The sequence below is a fragment of the Diceros bicornis genome, chromosome 27 (assembly GCF_020826845.1).
Source record: "Diceros bicornis minor isolate mBicDic1 chromosome 27, mDicBic1.mat.cur, whole genome shotgun sequence".
NCBI lineage: Eukaryota > Metazoa > Chordata > Mammalia > Perissodactyla > Rhinocerotidae > Diceros > Diceros bicornis.
Window position 1 is genome coordinate 19,697,905 of NC_080766.1, and position 16,520 is coordinate 19,714,424.

Consider the following 16,520-nt stretch of genomic DNA (forward strand, 5'->3'; position numbering starts at 1 on the left):
ATTGGGTATAAGCCATATATATATATATATATATTTCTTTTTCTTTTTTTGCAGGGAAAGATTTGCCCTGATCTAACATCTGTTGCTAATCTTCCTCCATTTTTTTTTTCCTCTCCAAAGCCCCAGTACATAGTTGTATATCCTAGTTGTAAGTCATTCTAGTTCTTCTATGTGAGCCGCTGCCACAGCGTGGCAACTGACAGATGGGTAGTGTAGTTCTGTGACCGGAAAGTGAACCTGGGCCGCCGAAGCAGTGAGTGCCGAGCTTTAACCACTAGGCCATTGGGGCTGGCTCTCAATATATATTTAAAGGAATACATGACAAGGGAGATCAGCGGAGTGATGGGTAGAGTCAGCCATTTAACTTTATAAAGTAATACGTTTTAAACTTGTACTTCAGTTTGGACTTTTTATGGAGTTGGATGATTTATTTCTGCTCCTCATTTCCTAACTGTAAGCTGACTTTTCTTGCAAAATAAGGACGGTCACTCATCTCCTCTCCACCACAGGTGAGCCCAGTCACGGCCCGTGCTTAGAACTTTCAAAGTGCTCCAGTCTTCTTCAAGAATGTGACCCTGGAGAATAAGTAACCAGAGCTGGCTGTTTTTGGTAGCATGTGCTTTGAGTGCTAAAATGAGCCTCTTCTTAGTGGATTGGTCTTCTGTTTTTGTTAAATCTACAGTTTGACATTGATGGGGTTCAGGGCAGGCCACCCCAAGATGTGCCACTCTGGTATGCAGATTATTTCAAGCTGAAGACAATAAAGGCTCAGAAGACTCAGAAAGAAACTTTGACCTCCCCCCACAACTAACTGCCTAAAAGAGTTTAAGAGATAACTCTGGGTATGGGGATAGACTGGGAGGGTCCTTTCTAAGCCCATTCTTATCAAAGCTTTGAAAACCAAGTAAAAGTAGAAGTTATCCTTTGTAAGAGACATTTACATTTATAAGGAAAATCTCCATTTGTAAAGGTATCTCCCTCTCTGTACCAGGAAAAGGGGGGGGGGGCTTATCTCTAGAAACTCTTATAAGTGTGGAAGGCAAGGACCTAAATCTGCATGTTAATCTTACTCTTGTTACTGTGCTTTTCTGGTAATCTCCCATAACTGACTCCCCCCACTCCTAGCATCCTCCTTTGTCTTTAGCTGAAGATAGTATTACTCCCCCTCAGCCCCTTCTACCCTCCCCATCTAACTAAAGTGTTGTGATGGTTCAGAAGACAAAAGTCACGCGTGGTATGTCTTTGTAACCCTCACAGTGCTGTACATGTAGAGGCACTCAAATTAGGCTTTCTCATCGTGACACAGAATTGTGACATGCACAGCCATTTATCTTATACCTCCTCTGTTCCAAGTGCTGTGTAGGCACTTTACATCTTGTTTCTCATCCTTACATAGATCCTGCGAGGGAACTGATATTTTTACCTCATTTCTCAGTTGAATCTGACACTCAGAGAAGGCAAGTAACTTCCGTGTAGCTAGTAACCGTCATAGTCAAGATGTGAACCCAGCTTGAACCCAGGATTTGAACCCATGTTCTTTCTATTCTCATATACCAACTTGCCTCCTTCTCAGAGCTCACATAGAGTCCAAATAAGCATCTTAAAGCAGCATTGCTTAGCTTTCATCTAGATTTATAATTTGGACTGCTAACCTAGATGGAATTCAAGTTCTATTCCCATGACTTCCAGTGTTAGCTCTGCCTTTTTGAGAATGGGGCGACCAACTTTCTGAGCAAAAGTGCTTATCTCTTTAGGGCCACTGGAGCCTGGTGAGAGCTTGAGAGTGTCAAGATGTCATCAGTGAACAGCCTGGTTCTGAAACCCAGGACCTTTCCCGAGTCTAACAGTGACAGGGATGCCTATAACCTGTTCTTCATTTCCTTTTCTGCATTTCATCACACCCACATTTTTAAAACAACACTTCCTCTTTGATATAATAAGGGGCAAGCACTCTGAGTTTTCAAGTGACAAGTGAGTGCCAGGAATATTTTATTTGTCTTGGAAAGATATGAATTCCTGGGTTTATACAGATTCCAGTGGCTTTCAGAGAGCCAGAGCACACTGCTCTCCTTAAGAAAGGCCACCAATGGGAGTGATTTCTGATGATGCAATGCTGATATTTTAGTACCATTCTGGAGAAGGGAAGAGGTGGGGTTTCTCTGGAGCCAGATGAACTCATAATTAGTTCTCACTCAGGCTTCTTAAGCAATTATGGTGAAACCAAATCACATTACTTTTTTCTCCTGCTCCTGATAAAAGCCTCAGTCCTGCTCCTTCTGCCCCGTAGGGCACTTGGCTGGCTGTTATTCCTAACACCACAGACACTATTCTTCCCTTTTGTTTCCAGACTAGAACTGTCGCTGTGTAAAATAAGAAGTGTGGGGGAAATAATATACACCTCTCGGTCTCATACTTCAGAGGCACCTAGCAACCCCGTCTCCAGGCAGCCAGCACGCATCTCCCTGGTAGTTTACTGCCCACTCACAGCAGAGGCGGCATGCTCTCTGCAAATAGCCTTACGTCTTTGCCAAAGCCAGCTTGGTGGTGGGGTGGCGGTGTCATTTGGTGTCCTCAGGGACGTTTGGTTCTTGTTCTGGGAAGACTAGGGCAAAGCAATGACTGTTTCCCCAAAGCTGTTTTTGGAATCAGAAATTAGGTCAAGCATTTCCGTACTTGGGGTTGCACAGTCTAAAATCAAAAGCAATGGTTTTCAATCTTTGTTTTTTCCAGTCTTCAACACATTTCTGTCAAGAACCTTCCAGAATGTTCATGACATTTTCTAAAGGATGAAGAGGATGTTTCCCAGGTATATCTATGCAATGAGAACCCTCCTGGCCATTTTGTCCATCCACCAATCCCCCCAATGATGCTACCACATCAGCCATTCCCATAGTTTTCACCAAATCCACTCGGTGCCTCCAAAATGTCAACTGGGCTGAAGAGAGCCCTGCACTGGCTTGCCAGCCAGCCACATAGACTTTCCATTTCAGTGTCATATACCACAGGTGTTATGGATGGATGTTGAGAGTTGTGATTTGCTTTTTGTGCCAGAGGGAATTGTTACACTTTCTTTGTTTCTTTACTACTTGTATTTGATCTGCATTTAATCCTTGGAGAATGAAAGTCACATCTCTTGGAGGGAAACCAAGCTTTTCCTCTGTGGTGACCAATCAAAGAATAAAAGGGCTCAGGATCCTGGAATGTAAAGCTTGATTGTGGAAACCGAGTGCTGCTGGGTATAGGGGTGATCCCAGTATGAGGAAGGGAATAGGTTTTAACCTCCAGGAGTTATTCATTCACTCACTCACCAAACAGTTATTGGATTCCTACCATGTGCCAAGCCCTCTGCTAGGAGCAAGGGAGACAAATATAAATGAAAGATCTTATTGACAAACCCATAATCTGGGGGATATTTTAGTGAAAACAACAATTAGAAACAATGTCAGATTTGTTGTAATACAAGTACTTGCAAAGTGCTTTGGGAGCTCAGACAGGGCTGGGAGGGAGATGGGATATGGTGGGAAGGAGATTTATATCAGTTAAGTTTTAACAATAGCTACGTTTAACAACCGGCTCACAACATTCCTGAAAATCTGGCACTTGGCCCTCATGAGCTGGTGTGAACTGGCTCCAGCACACCATGGGATGAAGGTGAAACTGGGAAGCATAGATATGTCTTGTAGCCACACTAAGGAGTTTGGACTCTTTCTATGAGACAGGATAATTTGAAATATTAATTAGTGTTTTTATTTTTCTTGTATTATATATTTTTAATTCTCCCACAAAAGAAGGTGCCTAACTTGTTTTTCCTTGTCTCAGAGGCTTTTGTATTGCTGGGCAGAAACCAAATATTTCTAAGGAGCTAGGCTTGGCGTTACCTACTTTCATAGGACCACCTGGATACAGCCAAGGTGAAGGTCAGCAGGGGGCATTGTAGACTAAGACCAGAGGGCCCATTCTTGAATATTCTGTGTGAGATCTCTATAAATTTCCTTCCTTGGTGGAAGGAAGGAGCCCAATAAAAAGACTGAAATTGAGTTTATCACTGACTGAATAGAATAGGGCTCCGCATAATTTAACTGTTTTAGAGAAGTTCAGAGAAGTGATGTTTCTTGCATTCCAGTGTTGTAGAATGAAACTGTTACCCACTACCGCTGTAGGTCATACACGTTTTTTAACCAAAAATATGACCTGATTGTATCTGTATTTTGGAAGGATAACTGTCGCCCATGGAGAGAAGGAATTGGATGGGAGGGAACCAGATTGAAAAACAAGATCGATTAGATTGATCATCTGTCATGATAAGGAGAGTAATCAGGGTAGTCTCTGGGAATAAAGAGGAGAGGACAAGCTTCACATATTTTAGAGAATAAATCACAAAGGATGTGAATACAAGTTTGAGGATTTAAAATATGAGCTGTTATGGCTTAGAGGCAAATGCAGCCCCATGTCTACATTGGTTACCACTGCCTTCTATATACCTGGCATAGTGCCTCGTACTTAGCAGGTTCTTAATAAGTACATGTTGAATGAATGAAAGAGCGAATCAATGAATAAGTTCAATGCACAAGCAAATACGCATGTTTTCATTACATTAAAAATAAGTCTTGTCAAGAGAATGAGAAGACAAGCCATAGACTGGGAGAAAATCTTTGCAAAAGACATATTTGATAAAGGATTGTTATCCAAAGTATACAAAGAACTCATAAAACTCAACAGGAAAAAAACAAACAACCTGATTACAAAATTGGCAAAAGACCTGAACAGACACCTCACTGAAGAAGATATACAGATAGCAAATAAGCATATGAAGAGGTGCTCCACTTCATGTGTCATTAGGGAAATGCAGATTAAAACAACAATGAGATATCACTGCACACCTATTAGAATAGTCAAAGTCCAGAACACCAACACCACCAAATGCTGGTGAGGATGTGGAGCAATAGGAACGCTCATTCATTACTGGTGGCAATGCGAAATGGTACAGCCACTTTGGAAGACAGTTTGGTGGTCTCTTATAACACTAAACATACTCTTAGCATACGATCCAGCAATCGTGCTCCTTTGGTATTTACCCAAAGAAGTTCAAGATATTCATATAAAAACCTGCACATGAATATTTATAGCAGCTTTATTTATAATTTCTAAAATTTGGAAGCAACTAAGATGTCCTTCAGTAGGTGAATGGATAAACAGACTGTGGTATATCCAGACAATGGAATATTATTCAGCACTAAAAAGAAATGAACTATCAAGCCATGAAAAAACATGGAGGAAACTTAAACGCATTTTACTAAGTGAAAAAAGCCAATCCCCAAAGGCTATATGCTATATGATACCCAGTATATGACATTCTGGAAAAGGCAGAACTATGGAGACGATAAAAAGATCAGTGGTTGCCAGAGAGTGGGGGGAGGGAAGAATGAATATGCAGAACACAGAGGATTTTTAGGGCAGTGAAACTATTCTGTATGATACTGTAATGGTGGATACATGTCATTATACATTTGTCAAAGTGTATGGAATATACAACACCAAGAGTGAACCCTAATATCAACTATGGACTTTGGGTGATAATTATGTATCCATGTAGGTTCACCAGTTGTAACAAATGTACCACTTTGGTGCAGGATGTTAATAGTGGGGGAGGCTGTGCGTGTGTGTGAGGACAGCCGGTAATGGGAAATCTCTGTACCTTCCACTCAGTTTTGCTGTGAACCTAAAACTGCTCTAAAAAATTAAGTCTATTTAAAAGGAAAAAAAAAAAAGAGTCTAGGAACTAGCGTGAGGATTCATGACTCAGTACCTGAGTGGTGGTTATAGAAACCAGAGCTTCCCTGCGTTGCCTCAAGATGATATTCTGACCAGTAGACGCACTTGTATAAAGCTCGGTGGGCGTGTCAATGAAGACAAATGCGAGTGTGGCAGGAGGAAGTTTAGATACACAGGATTATCATCAGGTATGTGTTGAAGAATAGAATATGAGAATTAGAACCAACTTAACCTAGTTTACTGTCCCACGAATGTCAGGTAATTTTGGACTTCATCAGAACTCTCCAGTAGTTAGAGGGAGTATCAGCTCTGTGTTTCCAATTCATCGTCCTTCTACCAGGCAGTGGTAGCAAAAGCACGTTTTATTTTATTTATTTATTTTTATTAATTTTTTCTATTGTTTTCCTGTTTTCATTTATTTACTTATTTACTTTTTGTGAGGAAGATCAACCCTGAGCTAACATCTGCCAATCCTCCTCTTTTTTTGCCAGTCCTCCTCCTTCCTCTACTTTTACCTGGCTTGACAAGCAGTGCATCGGTGCGCGCCCGGATCTGAACCCGGGCCTCCAGCAACGGAGCGCGCGCGCTTAACCGCTACGCTACCGGGCAGGCCCAGCAAAAGCACATTTTAAACCATATTATTCTAAGCAAACAAATATTTGCTAGCAAGCAGGCACAAAACAATCGTTCAGCCTGTGTATACTTGGAATGTTTTCAGTCTCAACCCTTGACAAATGACCAGCACTTTCATGAAAGTCTCTCTCTAAGATGAAGACAGGTATTCTGATGGAGGGAGTCAGGGCTTTCAGTCAGATCAGATGGCAGGATCATCCACTAAGGGGAGGGGCACAGGATCATTGGGCCTTGCATCTGGAAGCTGTCCCCCTGGTATGAACTACTGGCTTGGTCAGGTGTTTATTTATACATTGTTGTCCAAGTAGGCGGTGTCCGAGTTTTAACAATCGCGTAACTTAAACTCCACTAATTTCACCAATTAAAAATTCTTTATAACCTGCTAAGTAATAAAACTTCTGGTGTTGATTTTGACAAAAATACTTTTGAATGCCACCTGGCCAATTCTTAAGGTGTTAATTCTATTAGGCCACTTCATATGCTAATTGATCCCTAGGGTGGAGATTGAATTGTGCACACAGAATTCCCAATGTTTACATACCTTGTTATTGTAAAGCAAATTACAGCAGACAATAAAACCAAAAGAAATATTCAGAAAAAGATTTTTAAAAAGCTCCAACATCAAAATGAAACTGTATTTCTGCTTTGCATTGTACTAACTATTAGATCTAATTGTGCATGTTCCTAATTATTGTGCTGGAGAGAGTGAGTGTATATGGGGCTTTATAACATTTAAACTAAAACAGTTTAAAGCAATTTACTGCCTTGGTTGATGTAGCCTCATGGCTCCTTTTTGAGATTCCCCAATAACAAAAGATTTCCCATTAATAAAACCCTTGATGTAAGGCTTTATTTATTTATTTTTGGTAAGGCTTTATTTGATGGATTTTTTTTTTTTTTTTGTAACCAGTAGAGCCAGGAGTACTATAGATGAGCAGAAAAATATTCCAGAGAGAGGTTGTCATAGGAACTGTGCCAGGAGCCCAGCTACGCACAGGATAGAATGCACCATCCAAAGAAGAGAGGAAGGAAGTGATCTTGAAGCTGCTTTTTCCATCAGTTTTGGGGTAAAAAGCTCTCAGGAATCTCCACTTAGAAATTGTCCTTAGTGATAGCAGGGGGAGGTGGAATACTAGGAGGCTGTGGGGGGCTGATGACATAACTCATAGGATTTCTGTAGGAGATTAAAATAGATAAAATATATAAAACACCTACTACGTATAGTCCCTGAAAAATATTAAAAATAAATAACAATAATTTTTACTATCTCATATAATCCTCATTAGAGCCCTCTGAGAAAGACACAGTCATTATTAAAATTTTCCAGGTGAGGAGATGAGGCGCAGAGAAGGTGAATGAGTCAAGGTCCCATGGTAAATGGTAGAGCTGGACTCTTTGCAAGGTTGTCTGACTCTGGGGCCTTTGCTCTTAACTTCTCTGCTGGACTGAACTAGTAGGTGATCAATTACTGGTAATAATTATAAAAATGACTCTTTGGTGGTAGAATAGTAGTGGGAGTTTCAATTGCCATGAGATACATATGGCAGAATGTCACAGCATTTGTTGATTTTTTTTTGTTTTCCTGAGGCAGATTAGCCCTGAGCTAACATCTGTGCCAGTCTTCCTCTATTTTGTGTGTGGGTTACTGCCACAGCATGGCTGACAAGTGGTGTATGTCCGTGCCTGGGATCTGAACCCATGAACCTGGGCTGCCAAAGCGGATCACGCCAAACTCAACCACTAGGCCATGGGTCCAGCCAGATTTTGTTTTTTCCTTAAGTTTATTTTTCCTAAACCATGGAAGTGTCGTCATAGACGATGACATTTTTTGTTCCATCCTCCCCTTCTTACTCCCCAATGCAGAGCTCCAGGTTGCTTCAACCAATCCATGTCCTCCTGTAGAGCTCTAAGAAAAACAGGAATCTTCTCCCTTTCTGTTTCCTAAAGGAGAAATTCATGGCTAGAGCTTCCTTAGCATACCTTCCCCAAAGTTTCAAGACCTTGTGTTATGGGCTGAATTGTGTCCCCTGCCAAATTCATATGTTAAAGCCTGTTGAGGAAAAAGTTATTCGTGTCACTTGTTAAAGAATGGTAAGGCAGTCTTTATTCAGGGACACTATCACAATAAGTATAGGGACCACCACAATGGGGTTTTGTAGTAGGAGAGAGAGATTTGGCTCACCTCCAAATACAAGAAAAATGGGAATTTGTAGCCAAGAACCCAGGGATGGGGAGGTCAGTGGATGGAAAATTGCCAAGAGGAAACATCATTGCTAAGGGAGGATTCTGGCTAAACCGACCTAACAGGAATCTTGCTGAAGGCAAGCCAGGGTGATCAGACATCCGTTGACGGAAGGTAGATGAGGAACCTGATCAGATATGGAGAGTGATCAGAGATTGAGGACAGGAGATTCTGGTTAAACTGACTTCGCAGAGTTCTTGCTAGACATGGACTCTACACGGAAGGACATGGGAGCCTAAGGTCAAGCCTAGTCAAAAAGAGAGCTCAGAAGAGCCTGACCAAAGTTTGGTCAAGTAGAGAATCTTTATCAAGTCCTAACTCCCCAGTGCCTAAAAATGTGACTGTTTTTGGAGATAGAGCCTTTAAAGAGGTGATTAAGGTAAAATGAGTTCACATGGGTGGAATCTACTCCATATGACTGGTGTCCTTATAATAAGAGGAGGTTAAGACACAGACACACACACAGAGGGAAGACCATGTGAAGACAGCCATCCACAAGCCAAGGAGAGGCCTTCAGAAGAAACCAACCCAACCTCTTAGACTTCTGGACTCTAGAACTGGGAAATAAATTCCTGTTGTTTAAGCCATCCTGTCAGTGGTACTTTGTTATGGCAGCCCTAGCAAAGTGATATATCCTGAAGTGGCCTAAGCACCATGGCTTCTTTCACATTCATGCCATCTTTTCTTCCTGGCATCTCCAGGAGAATGTTGGCATTCTGTAGTTGTGTCTGTTTCACTGAGGTTAAGCACCAGATGTGGAATGCGAACCCACTGTGTAAAATGGCACAGGTCCGCTTTGGAAATGGCTCTGGGGAGACTAAGTCCAGGAAAATTAATCAATGTACATGCTTTCTTTTATGTTCTTGTGCCTGCCTTCTGCTTGCCCAGGCTCTGCCAGGGAATAATGCCTTCCTTGGAGCTAACACAACACGTTGTTCATGTCTAGATGCAAGTTCTTAGAGGACTGCACTGCCATTAATTTTTTATATGTCTGTTTACCACCCCTACGCCACGCCCAGTTAATTTCTGAATTCATAGACACTGAGATTATGCCTATGAATTTTTCATTTTTGTACTCCCAGCCCCATTACAATTCCTGGTTCAAACAAGGCACTAATTCATGTTTCAACTTCTTAAATGGATATATATATATATATATATATTTTTTTAATCTTTTCTTCCTTCTTTACCTCTGATGAGAGGATTTTTATAATACAGACTCAAATGAAAGAAATTTTAAACACATTAAACGTGTGATGCTATGAGCAACGGTCAGTGTTATAAGAAAAAGGGCTTATCTTTATTTTAAATGCTCCAGTCAGAAGATTCTGAAATGCCCAAGCCTCTTCTTATGAGGGAGAATGCAAGTATAATAGAGGTTGAGTTGTTTAGGAAAAATGGTCATCATGACCTCAAGGAATCTTACTGCCCACTCCACTCCCAAGATAGAGCCAGCAGCCCAGGGAAGGGGTTAGGCATTGGTGGGGAGGTGGAGAGAGAAAGGAGACTACAGAGGAAAGGGATTCCCAGGCTCCCACTCAAGACTGACTCTGTAAGGACCGTCAGCAAACTCACTGGAAAATAAATATTTCACCTCTGGATATCTTCTGGACTCCTTGTGTGTCTGGACTAGTTACTAGTTGGATTGTTTCTTTTCGGTAATGAACTGTACCTAATTCTCTTCAGACTTTTGGGCGGAGGAGAGGAGAGGTAAATTTTGATTGTTATGAACTGTAACAGGCCAGTCAAGTTGAACCTGGAAACCTGCCCCTCTCATCCCTCCTCAGTCCAGACCAATGAGAGATGTCTGCTCTATAATACAGCCCTTCAGCTGGCTCTTCCAGAGACACAATCCAAGGAAGGCCAACTTCTGAAGGTTTTAGTAAAAAGCTGGATCGTGAGCACCCGTTATTTTTAGACAACAATAGGCGATGGACAAAGCAAGACGTGTAACTAACAACACATGTTTTTGCACTACTTGGAAGACAGTCCTCCTTCAGGAGTTTACTGTTGATGAGATAATTGCCAACACCCCACGGATTTGTGTCAGGAACACCAAAGAAGCAGAATCAATCATTTGTCTTCCGTTAGACTTTGTGTATTACTAAAAATGAACACAAGTTAAGGTGAAAGCTACCCTCCAGGTTCCAAATTATAATTCAGAGAGCCAGGAGGGAAAGGAAATGGAGAAAAAGTAAAAAATAAAAAAGTCTGTCTGGAGTTTGGGAACACTAAGCGGAGAGGGAAGATATTTCTGTCTTTGATGTCAGAGATCCACATGGTCACTTTTTTCTCCTAAAGGCATTTAATTTTGTGAGATTGAATTCTTCTTTCTGACACCTAGGAAAATATAAATGCCATCAACTGTTTGATCTCATCTGGGTAGTTTGAAGGCTGTTTGTAGGCAAGGGAGCTAATGCCACAAAAAGCACGACAATCCTACAACGTGATTCACAGCAAATATCACAATGCAGGTCAGATGGTGCATTTCTGACGTTAAAAAAAAAAAAAGAGAGGATTACTTAAGTGTGTATCCAGAAAACACAAGACATTTGTACTATGTGTTATCCAGTGAAAGCTAAATAACATTGGGGCATGGTTATTTTGGGTTACAGTTTGAAGAAACAAAAACAATTGTTTCTGACACCCGCCTCCCCAAAATTTGCTAATTTAAATGGTTTTGAAAATTGGCACAAAGGAGGGAAAAGGGCCTTTTATGTGATGTATAAGGAAGATCTGTTGAAGAAAATTAACTTCTACAGAAATAGGATTAATAATGTGACACATACACACTTTGGTGTAAATTTAACATCTTCCCACATTTTCAACGTTCCAGTGTCCTTCTAGTTACTATAGTGATCATTCCTTGCAACTCAACATTTAATTCCTAGGTAACAGACAACAAGCGTGGATACCAGGGTGGGCGCATGTAAAAATTCTGTTTATTAAATATCTGGAGTTACCTGTTTGAAAAGCATCTCTCTTTCTCTCTCTCTCTCCTTTTTTAAGCATATTTTAGGCTTGTTACAGCTAATGAAGCTATTGAAAAGCCTCCAAATATAAGTTGTACAGGAAGAATCAAGAAGCCTGTTTAGGCCCTGGTTTTGAGCGTAAGAACCTTGACATGATGTCACAGCATTGCTAGGGAAACAAAAAATGAGGGTTCTAAAATAAGTACTTTTCCAATGGAGCTGACCTAGAAAGAGCCTCTTGATGTTGGATGAAGCTGTGGACAAAAAAATACCCTCAAGAGTTGGAGCATCTGTTCTGTCCAGTGATGTTGTGCCATAGTCAATGTTTATTCTTTTTCTAAAATGAACAGATCCATGATGTGGGAGTTTTTTTTTTCACAAAAGCAACTTGCATTAGAAACTTCCAGATAAATGCAGGAGAATTTCCTGACCATTGGAAAGGCAAACAACTAGTACTTCATTACATGGCTCTTCATACTTTTTAAACATCTTATCAGGAGGCCTATTTCAGCTCTCCAATAAAAAGCGTGTCCAAAGATTCCTACCTGAGTGGCACAGAGATATTCTTACTATTTACATGCCCAAGTATTAGCTCTCTAAGGCAGTCTTCCTGGCTTAGAGATAGCAGTAAGTCCCCTGAAATGCAAGGTTCCGAAACAAGAACCCACACTTTCAAATCTTGCTTTTCCATTGCCACACAGTAAATGAAGGCAAAAATAACCAAAAAAAAATTAATAAACCAAAAATACACTAGAAAAGTGAGGAGTGACAAAAGGAGAGGGGAAAATTAAGAAATCTTAATGTTAGATTATGTTCAGAAACCTAATAGCAATACTGTTGTAACAGTTATTCATCTCTTCCTATGTGCCGGGCCCCGAGCTAGGCACCTTCACTTGCATTCCTGTATTTAGTCCTCATGACAGCTATGTGAAGTTGTCATTATTAATGTCTCCATTTTACAGATGAGGAATTAAGACTGAGAGCGTTAAACTAACTTGCTCAAGGGATCCCAGTTAAGCTAGTAAGTGGTGGGACTTGTGTATATTTAAAACAACAACAACAAAAAAGCCTAGGCAGTCCAGAGGAGATTTTGTGGGTGGTTGGTCTCACAAGTGCCAGCATACAATCTAGGGGATGCCTGGGGCTTGCACTGTGGCATAGAACAATAAATTTACCAAGTCAAGAACAGGTAACCAAAGCTACTCTTGAAAGGAAGCAACCAGAAACTGGGATGTGGATTTGATTTTCATAAAGCCTTTTTGTTCTTCTATGTAGAAGAGTTTTCATGTGCCCTGTGATAAAAGTAAATACACTATGTATATATCCACATCCTCAAATTGGAAAGCAGAATAGGTAGAAGTTCTTTATAACCCCTGATATGGAAGAATATAATAATGTTAGACTTTATGTTTTTATGTCCTACAAAGTTGTCCTAAGGATCAAATATGGATGGTAGGTTTATTACTGTTCTTGGGAACTCAGAGTAGGTGTCAAACAGTGATAATCATATTTCATTATAGTCCAGGGTAGTTTTAGCAGTTCATTCTGCAAATCTCAGCGTGTATTATTGATTATTGTTCCATATGAATCAATCACAGATGAAATCTAAGATAGAGTGGTCTCTTGTAAAATGAGTTACATAAAATTTAATGGGTCTGTACCAACTTCTAAATTAGTAGTAGAAAAGAATAGTAACTGCAATGCACCGCAAGAGGGCGCGCTGGTACTTTTAAATATCAATAACTTGGCAGGCAAAGGGATCATAATTAAAGACCGGGTGCAGAGTTCAGGTACAAGTCAGTTGCTTATCTGCAATCATTAAATATCAAACCAAGAAGATTTTCTTCAGTCATTTTTGTGGGATTTGAAAAGAGTAATGAGATTTTTAAGGCACATTGCTTCTTATTTTCATAGAAAGAAATGAGATTTTATTTATTTTTATTTTTTTATTTTTTGTGAGGAAGATCAGCCCTGAGCTAACATCCATGCTAATCCTCCTCTTTTTGCTGAGGAAGACCGGCTCTGAGCTAACATCTATTGCCAATCCTCCTCCTTTTTTTTCCCCCCAAAGCCCCAGTAGATGGTTGTGTGTCATAGTTGCACATCCTTCTAGTTGCTGTGCATGGGCTGCGACCTCAGCATGGTTGGAGAAGTGGTGCGTCGGTGCGCGCCCGGGATCCGAACCCCGGGCCACCAGTAGCGGAGCGCATGCACTTAACTGCTAAGCCACGGGGCCGGCCCAGAAATTAGATTTTTTTCCTCAAAATTTCTTTTCTCAGGTTAATATTTTATTAGATGTGTATTTTTTATGCTCACCAATTATCAAGATGATTTTGGGAGAATTAAAAAGAAAAAATTGTTTCCTTTTTTTATCAGCAATGCAAGTTACAGAATGGTGAAATTGGGGTTCATTTTAGCAGATGGAAAAAAGGTTAAATGGAGAGAATTATGCCAAATTAGCAGAGATTCAAATAACCTTCTCCATACCCCTTCCCCTCACACATGTAATATGTAATGATGACTCATTATATATTGAAGAATGGCTTTTATTGACAAGACTGTCCATCATTTTTAGACCCTAGTATTGCCTCTCTAATAACCACTGAAATCTGAACATGGAGTTGAAAAAAAAATATGTATGTTGTGCCCTAAAGCTAAGGATGAAAAATAAAGAAAAATTAGCAAACAGCAAAATCCTCACAACCTGTGCAGTGTGGGGTTAATCCTGGAAGTATATGTGATATTTCTCTCTCGGAGGAAAATTTGTAAATATTTTCACTGGAAATGCGCCTTTAGTCTACGGATTGGCAAACTTTCTCTATAAAGAGCCGGATAGTAAATACTTGCAGGCATATGGTCTCTGTCTTCTTCTGGCTACTCAATTTTGCCACTGTAGCGTGAAAGCAGCCGTAGACGAGAAATGAATGGGCCTGGTTGTGTTCCAGTAAAATGTTATTTACAAAAACAGGTGCCAAGCTAGATTTGGCCCCCGGATTGTAGTTTGCTGAACCCCACTTTAGTCTAGCTGTGGACCCCCTCACAGAAGAGGGGTGAGTGAGAAGGAGAAATCCACTTTGGAGGCCTGGACATAGGGACACACAAAGAACCTCTAACGAGAGAGCGTAAGGATGTAAAAAGCTTCACCTCAGGTCCCAAGAGATGCTCAACAGAGTCCGTAGCAAGAAGCCAAAGTAAAAGTTGTCTTAGGAAAAAGTGTATTTCAGAAAATTGGTTGAAACGGATGCCATAGCCCCACATCTAAAATAAGCAGAGCCCAGAGGGTGCAGTAAATCAAAAGAGTCTGAGACGGGGAGTTTGTCCTGAGCACCAGGAGCCCTGGCATTCTGAGCCACCAAGAAGTAAGGAAATCTTGAACCCTGCAGGAAGTTTTGCAGTAAGACAATTGTGGGTGATAAACTAGCCCCAAGGATGCACCCTCATTTTCTGAACATAAGGAGGCACCCCTCAGACTCAAGGACATTTTCTAAAGGACCACTCGAACTTTAAATATTTTGAAAATATATTTCATGGTTCATAGAAACATCAGATACATTCCCTAAGAGTGACAGATGCATTATACTTTGATTTGGGAGATGAGCTAAGATTTCCACGAAATCAATTTATTAATTTCTAGGAAAAAATGCTTAGAAGAGTATGTACTGCAGTGGTTCCCAAATCTGGCTGCAGAAAAATGTCAAGGAGATTTTTTCACAACACAGTTTCCCAAGTCTCATTCCAGACCTATTGAATTAGATTTTCTGGAGCCTCTGGTCCAGGCATTTTGACAGTGCTGCCCAAGTGGGTCGGGAGCAGCCAGGCCAGCAGGAGCCCAGGGGCCCAGGGGCTGGTGTTTGGGAACCACTAGGACAAAGGACAAACCCCAGGTTTGAAGTTTGGCCATGCTGAGTTCGAATTCAGGCCCTGCCTTCTATTAGTCATTTGACCTTGAGCCGGTGATGGAACATCTCCAAGCTTCAGCTATGATACCTATAACGTGGAGCCAACGTTCGCCCCTACTGGAAGGACTGGAAATCCAATGTGGCTCTGTCAGGCTTGGAGTGTAGATGCTATTGGCTCTTTCACATCCCCTCTCCCTTTCTTCATGAGACTTGCTCCGCTCACCATTACACAGAACTTTGCTAAAAATGAGAGCATTTTTAAGAAGACATGTAAGTTTAGTTTTGCATTGAAGCATTTCTTCTCGAGTTTTCTGAGAACTCTGGGTTCAGGTCGTGTTATCCCTACTCTTAAACACCCGCTGGGGACAAGCCAAAGAAGGGAGATGTTGTGTCCTCAGACACCCCAGCAGGTCCTAGCCTGTGCTGACTTTCTTTGCAACTTGGTGTGAGGCAATTCCAAACTCACTGCTGGCAATTTGGCATTCGAGTCCAAATTCCTGAGCTTTGTTCTTACACGCAGGTGTAGGAGGATTTTGCTTCTTTGTCAGAAGTTTAGGTGGCAGTGAATAAGGCCACACTTGCTCCTTTATTTATTTTTCTCTCATTTCTCTGAACAAAGAAGAACATCACTCCCTCTGAATCTGGAGTGTGGGAAATCGCAGGGCAGCCTACCAATTGTTCCTTGGCAGGGGACGTGATACTGAGGAGGGAGCTGGCAACCGCCTTCCTCCGGCCAGAGGGGCTTTTCTTACTTGTAAGCAATTACTCATCTGCTCTTTGGGAAGAGAGGTTGTTCCTGCATCCTGAACATACAAGGTTGAAATGAACTAATCAAGGAGGAAAATGATTTCACAGTGCGTGTTGTTAAAGCTTCTCCACGGTAGGGAAGTATTTGTGGAACAGAAGAGAAGCGGAGTTTGGCAATCATTCTGTTTATTTTGTTGAAAGAAGAAAGCTAGGAAAAATCAAATTGCCGTTAAAGGAAGACTTGCTTTAGTTTAC

General features: G+C 41.1%; 1 long non-coding RNA gene across 3 annotated transcripts in view; it reads left to right on the forward strand.

Moving 5' to 3' along the window:
* The first annotated feature begins 3,759 nt into the window (after nt 1-3,759).
* LOC131392783 (uncharacterized) overlaps nt 3,760-16,520 on the forward strand; it is a 38,519-nt gene continuing 25,758 nt past the window's right edge. The window contains exon 1 of one of the 3 annotated variants that reach the window (XR_009215771.1): nt 3,760-3,917. This is a non-coding gene — a long non-coding RNA (uncharacterized LOC131392783). Of the gene's footprint in view, nt 3,918-7,457; nt 7,473-16,520 lie in introns of those variants that run through there. The other 2 variants (XR_009215772.1, XR_009215770.1) reach the window with 2 other exon arrangements.